General features: G+C 49.6%; 1 non-coding gene across 1 annotated transcript; it reads right to left on the bottom strand.

Annotated features, from left to right (window-relative positions):
- Window positions 1-6,200: 6,200 nt before the first annotated feature.
- On the bottom strand, window positions 6,201-6,364 carry LOC129066099 (U1 spliceosomal RNA). The gene has a single exon (XR_008528642.1). It is a non-coding gene; the product is annotated as a U1 spliceosomal RNA (small nuclear RNA).
- Between the last annotated feature and the right edge of the window lie 680 nt (window positions 6,365-7,044).

Below are 7,044 nucleotides of genomic sequence, written 5' to 3'. Positions count from 1 at the left end.
GCTGCCAGCCGCGGCCGCCCGCCCCGCCCGGCGTGGTCCCGGGAGCCCGGCATCCCGGCCCGGCCCCGCCGCCGCCGCCGCCGCGCAGCCCGCAGCCTGGCCCGAGGCGGCTCCGCGCCGACCTGGGAGAGCAGCCAGGAGGGTCCCCTCTTCCCCGCCTCCCGCCGCCGCCTCCCTCTCGCCTCCGTGTTTCGTGCTCCCTTCCACGCTCCGGAATCAGCCCACCAGGCGCTCCGGACCCAGCGCCGGGCGGGGCGGGGCGGGGCGCGAAGCCGGGGGAGCCGGCGGAGGCGGCGGAGCGAGGGGCGCGAGGCTGCCACGGGCTCCTCTGGCTCCTGGAGCCCAGTCCTTTCTCCCCAGATTGCTCTCGTGCTCCCCGAGAATCAGTGCGAGGTCCTCGGGCTTTTTGAAGCGTTTTTGGAGCTCCTAGGCGCCCAAGCCCTGAGTTTTAATATTGATGTACGCTAAACAGAAAAAGAAGCAAACAAAAAAACATTCATTGAACGCCTACCATTTATCAGGCACCACGCAGGTTTTTATGCTTTTAACCAATATAATTTCATTTAATTTTTAAACAAATCTATAAGGCAATACAATCTCCCCCTCCCCCATTTTACTCATGAAGACCCTGGGCTCATAGAGATTAAATCTCTTCCTGTGGTGGCAACAGTGCTGTGCTGGGAAATGCAAGGGCTTTAAAGACCATGGGCCTGAGTTTTAGTCCTGGTTGTCCCACTTATTAAAACTACATAATCTTAAGCAAATTACTTAACCTCTCAAAGCCTCGTTTCTCATTAGCAAAATGGGAGAGCTGTATCCACCTCATAAGGGTCATACGAGGACAAAGTGAGATGATAGATGTGACACGCTGCCTCCCAATAGGCCATCACTGGGTAAGCCTTCCCCTCAGCTATGCCAGAGCGAGATCTGAGCCCCGTGCCCAGGGCCTCCAGCGGCTTGTCTGCCCCACCGGGCGCCTCTCACCACACCCTTCGCTTCAGTTTTCTTTTTGTAGCATGGGGACACCCTCATCTTGAGGGTTATGAGTGGATGAGGCTATTTTCCAACCTCCCCAGAAGGTCTTGAGTCTCACCCCAGTACCAGGGGGTTGGGAGGGGAGAGTACTTCTATTTCATGAAGGTCAATAGGGGCCTGCAAAGTAAACCCTAGAGCAGGGTGAAGCCAGGGCCGGGGCTGGCATCCCATCCAAGGTGCCACGGCGCACTGAGCAGTGGGCTCCCAGGCCCCTCTGTTCACACCCAAGTCACTACCTGCCACATGACCTGGGGCACCTGGAGTGATTCCATTTAGTTCCCAACAGGCACTGTTGGAGCCAGAAGCCCTACCCACCCCCACCTTCTCGTCATGGAGCATGGGCCCCCTCCTCTTCAGGGGTGGTCAGGATGCTCCCTCAGCCTTGTGGTCTGTCTCAGAGCTGGTATTGGTGTTTAACCTGTTGGGTGTTAAAAATGTTCTTGCTCTTATTGCCTCTGCCACATTAGAGGGGAAGCCCCGGGGTTAGGGAGGCTCTTGGACCACTCATCTGAGGCCCTTTAGGCATCGGTACACCGCCCACCCCCACCAACCCCCACACACGTCCACACAGGACACTGTTCTCTTGTGTCTGTGTGCCCTCTTGCTTCTTTGGTCCTCTCCGGCCCTGCTCTCAGAGGGCCCCGCGGTCCCCTTCTTGGCCTCGGCCTCCTTCTGCTCCTTCCCTCCCTACCTTGGCTCTGCTCCAAGTCTGGGCTGCATACCGAATTACTAATCAAAAGGATAATAGAAAAGCCAGTGAAGCAAAAGCCACAAGTAAATTCCCAATACTAATGTTGATAATTACATGCTGTTGCCTGGAGGGAAAACTTGAAGAGAGGCCGTTGGTACTGTGTCAAGGGCCCTGGCTGGGGCACAACGAGACCTGAGTTCTAGTCCGGTCTTTGTCACTAACTGGCCGTGTGAATTTAGGCAGTCACCTAATCTCCCTGGGCCTTTGCTTCTTTAGGATTGTAGGCCTCTTCAGCAGCTTTGGAGAAACTGTGGGGCAATCGGCACCATGTGACATGCGTGTCAGAGGATGGTGGGCTAGTGGACAGTAAGAGCCCCCTTTGGGAAAATTACCTCTTATCCCTCATGAGGTAGAGGAGGTGACTCAGAAACTGAAGAGTCTATAACTACGTAAAGCTTTCATTCATTTTCTACTCCTTTCCTTTCTCCATCAAGCATTTCCTGCTTTGTAAGGAAGGTCAGACCCCCACTAGACTCTAAAGAATACAAAGTATAAGTCATAGGCTAGGTCCTCGAAGGAGCTGCCATGAGGGGTGGTAGGCCAGGAAAACAGGTTAACCAGCAATCTGGCACATTGAGATAAATGCTATTTTAGGGTAATTGAAAAGTGCACAAGGAAGGAAACAGCTCTGCCTGGGAAGTCCCTGGAGGCTTCTTGGAGGAGGTGACGTTTGAACTGAGTTTTTCTAAAGGATGAGACATTCACCAGGAAGATCAGGAAAGGAGGAAATTCTGGGTAGGCAGCCTGGAGCGAAGAAAGGCAAAGCTACATTAGTGCCCAGGAAAGAGATAGAACAGGGCAGAGTCAGCACGATGGAGAACAGGAGACGGGCTTGAGGCACTTCTGGGGGAGAACAGAGAGGAGAGATTGGTTGTGGGGAAGGGGCAAGGCGTCGAGAGTACTGTTGGAGCCTCCTGCTTCTGGGAAGCTGATGCTGCCTGCAAGTGGGCATGGGGAAGGGAACAGACTCAGCTACCCTGTAATGCTGTTGAGTGCCATCAGCCCTTCAGTGGCTAGGTTTTTACAGTCTCTGTTTTAATTTTATTTTACCTTTAGTGTCTAGGTATTTTTCTTAAGCCCCCCAAAACGTCCTGTCTTATCTTGAATGTCTTAGTGGAAAAGGGAAAGGTTTAGGCATAGGCCAGGATTATTTGTTACAGGCAGGGCAGCCTTGGAAGGCTTCCTGGAGGAGATAGTAGGTACGAGAGCAAGGTCCATAGAAAAGGGATAGAGTAGGCCCTGGGTGAACTTTGGAGAAGATGCCTTTATGTCATATTCTGCTCCCACCTCTCTGATATTCCCCAAGCAGAATCCAAGACTATGGGCTCTGATTTTTTAAAATGATTTTATTTATTTATTTTTAGAGATAGGGGAAGTGAGGGAGAAAGAGAAGGAAACATCAATGCGTGGTTGCCTCTTGGGTACCCCCTACTGGGACCTGGCCTGCAACCCAGGCATGTGCCCTGACTGGGAATTGATCCAGCAACCCTTTGGTTTGCAGGCCAGCACTCAGTCCACTGAGCCACACCAGCCAGGGCTTGGCTCTTATTTTCTTGCAGTCAGTTCTGGTTGCTAATTTCTTTCCACCTAAGGACTCCCCTTCATAAGCTTTTTCATGCACAAACTTTGAGCTCTTTCTATCAGGGATTGATTTTCTCACAGTGTTTCCTAGGGAATGTAAATCAGTGTGGGGAGATCTGCTTCACCAGCTGCATCAGTGAGCCACACATTGGAAGAGATGATCCCCATAAAGGAGAAGGTGAGCTCCACCCCAGCTCAGCGAGCTCCGTGCCTCCAAGTCAAGATCATGGTCAATGCCACATGGATTTCTGGGTATAAGCAGATAGTAGGAACCAATTCTTGACTCTGGACTCAAGAGAGAACCCTAGAGATTTTCACTGCTTCTGAGTCAGATCCCTTGGTTAGAGGCAGACCCTCCCCCACCCAGCGATAAGATCAGTAGTTGGCCTCTGAAACTTCTTTGGGGGCTTTGGAAGTATATAACCACACTGACTAATGTCAGCAAAGAAGATAAGGAGAGTTTTCAGTACCAGTCTGGCCCAGCTCTTTGCTCTCCCACTACACACAGGCTCCCTCAAGCCTGGGAAGGAGAAAGGGCGAGTTAATACAGCTTCTAGAGGCAGTTCCAGAGCGTGAAGTGAGGGAGCTCGGCAACCTCTGACTGCAGAGCTTGGGACTCCATCACCATCAATCTCAGAGGCTGCCTCGGGGGCATGTGAGCATTTGCTCACTGGCAGGGGAAGCTGCACTGTTGGCACTTTCCCACTTTTCCCGGAGCCAGGATGTGTGGATGTTTATCTGTGGGGGTGTGGGGATGTGAATTATCAGCAGGAGCAAGCAGCCTGACCAGGTCTTTCACCTGATGTCATAACGAAAATAAAAATGAGTGGAAGAATAAGAATGCTTTATGTCTGCCTTGCGCTCTACAGTTTTTGAAGCATCTTCTCAGACATTATCTCATTTGATTCTTATAAACATGTATCATTCCCAGGCTACAGGTAAGGAAAATGTGTCCCAAAGAAATTAAGTAACTTCCAACTTGGAAAAAATTATCAGAGATCAATACCCAGTCAAAGGAAAGAGACATGAAATTGATGCATGATCCGGCCTTTACCCTGTCCTTGAAGCTGGCTGTCCAGGTGGGGGGCTGCAGCGGGGGGTGGGGGAGGTTGCTATGATACAGGACCTGGGATTGTGTGTGTGTGTGTCTAGAGTAGTGTGTGCTTGTCCCAGAGGTGACTTTCTGAGGACAAGACTTTTCTCCCTCTGTGTGTAGGAAAACACTTCCCACTGATAACCACTGGCCAAGCACTTAACGTATTTAGGGAACCGAGTAGGTTCTGAAGGTACAAAGTTAAAAGATATGGCCCTGGTCATCAGAGACAAGAGTATTTTAGCTGTGGAATAAGGCCAAATACACACAAACACGAAGAGGCAAGTCTGAGTTCCCTAACAGTGCGCTGCCTTCCCATACGTCAGTCTGTTTCCTTGAAATTACCAGCCACACCCACCCAGATGTCCCTAAAATCTCAGTTCAGGTGTTTCTTCCTCAGCCAGGTCTGGATTCGCCTCCATCAGCTTCCTATAATATCCTGTATTTCTCGATCACAGCACTCAACAAACTGTACTTTTGTTTTTAATCCATCCCTGAGGATATGTTTACTGATCTTAGAGAGAGAGAGGAAGGGGGAAGTGAGAGAGAGAGAGAGAGAGAGAGAGAGAGAGACATGGATACAAGAGAGAAACATTGATCAGTTGCTTCCCGTACACATCCTGACTAGATAGCGAACCCTCAGTCTAGGTATGTGCCTTGACTAGATCGAACCTGTAACCTTTTTGGTGTACGGGATGATGCTCCAACCAACCGAGTCACCCTGCCAGGGCTCAACACACTGTACTTTTGAATCTTGCCTTTCTCTCTTACCTGACTCAGCTCCGGGGAGAAGGATAGGGCTCGATGGCTCATCTTTGGTATGCAGCCTGGCATAAATAGACACTTAATAGACATCTGCTGAATAAAGAAAAGCAACTATCCCGCTGCTACTGCCTTCAGTACGTAAGCTGGAATGTCCCTTGCAGCTCTCACATCTTGTGACTCTATGCTTGCCAGTTCAGACACTGTTTTCACTGGGACTGGATGGATATGACTTCAATTAGTAAAAGGGAAACCACCTCGCCCCTGCCCGTCCTTTTTCCCTCAGGGTCCTAATGACAATCCCAGCATGAACAACAGTGATAACCTAGGGCTTACTTCATCTGTTTCACTGGAGTGACCGGGGCTGGCAGGAGTCCACTGGGGACTCATGTCTTCTCTAACAAGGTCTCTGCCTTGCTACCTGGTTGCTGGTGAGGGGATCACAGTTTTGCCACCCCACAATGGGCCTCTTGGGATGCTGATTTTAATCTGGTTATTGAAAAACAAATTGACTCAGAGACAAATTTCGACCCTCTCCCTTTCTGCCTAAAGTAATTCAGTTTTGTTTGTTTGTTTGTTTTTACCTGCTTCAGGAAGGGAACCTTAGCATAATCACCTTAGGACATATAAGTGAGCACATATGTGGCACAGGAAGAAACCTAGCAAAGCCCCATTTCCCCTGAATTCCATTGTTTCTGAATGGCCCAACAAGAATTTGATCACCATGCACTTGCTCTTTTCACTACCTGTGAATCACCTACTTTCCCTCTGGAACCCCAGACCCCTGCCCTGCTTCTCCTTTGTCTAGAATGGCTTATTAGCCTCAACTCCCCACTGTGTTTCCAATCCCAGTCACATGACATCCCCAACATGTACATCCATAGTAAACTTTGTACACATTTTCTCATGTTAACCTGTTGATGTGGTTATTAGCCCAGCTAGACAAATCCACTCTTTTTTGTTATTTTCATTTCTTTTCAGGGGAGAGCGCAAACGCAATCCCCCACCACCACAAATTACGCAGTCGAGTTTCCCACATTTGGGGAAATCACAGGGGTCAGCACATGGGGAGTGCAATGCATAAGCCTCAACTTGGGAAAACCACCGTTGTGACCATGGTATCTCTCCTACCAGGTAAGTATACCTGCTAGAAGAATTTAGAAGGTGGACGAAAGTTATTTTTTCCACACCCCACACTGGGCAGGTGAGGCTGAGAAAACCCAGGGGCTAGGCAAAACAGAATGTTCAGGAAAAGAAACCACACAGAAGTATTTGCAGATTAGAAAGGCAAGGAAACTTGATGAAAACAAACATTCAAAGTATCTGCCAGGCATTTTAATAATGTCAGAGGAGAAGAGCCTGGAGGAAAAAGATAAGAAACACATTTATTTCCTCTGCCAAGACCACATCAACTCTCCTCCCACTCGATCCTACCTCCCTACCTTGTGTTTTACTATCAGAAAACAATGGTGGCATTTCTCAGGCAAGCTGTATTGTGTCAATGCTACGGGTAGGAAAACCGAGTCCGAGAGATTAGAAAATTTGTCTGGCAGCTCCCAAGGGACTGTGTTGCTGCTGGATTCCCAGGCATGCCCAGAGGCCTCTGAGACTCAGCCAGGTTCCTCTGTCCCCACATATGACCTAGCCAATCACTAATAGGGACAAGATGGGCTGTGGACAAGGAAGACCTCAGAGCTTCTCTGGAAAGATAAGTTTACAATACATATCTGAAACCTCTGGAGCCAGACATTTTTTGGAACTCAGGATTTCATAGATTTTTAAAAAGTAACAAGGTGCACCTACCATATATTATGTAAAATCC

The sequence above is a fragment of the Pteronotus mesoamericanus genome, unplaced genomic scaffold (genome assembly GCF_021234165.1).
Source record: "Pteronotus mesoamericanus isolate MK-2021 breed Mesoamerican mustached bat unplaced genomic scaffold, CSHL_Meso_final contig_182, whole genome shotgun sequence".
NCBI classification, from domain to species: Eukaryota; Metazoa; Chordata; class Mammalia; order Chiroptera; family Mormoopidae; genus Pteronotus; species Pteronotus mesoamericanus.
Note: the sequence above shows the minus strand (reverse complement) of the source record. Positions and strands in the feature narration are given on the sequence as shown.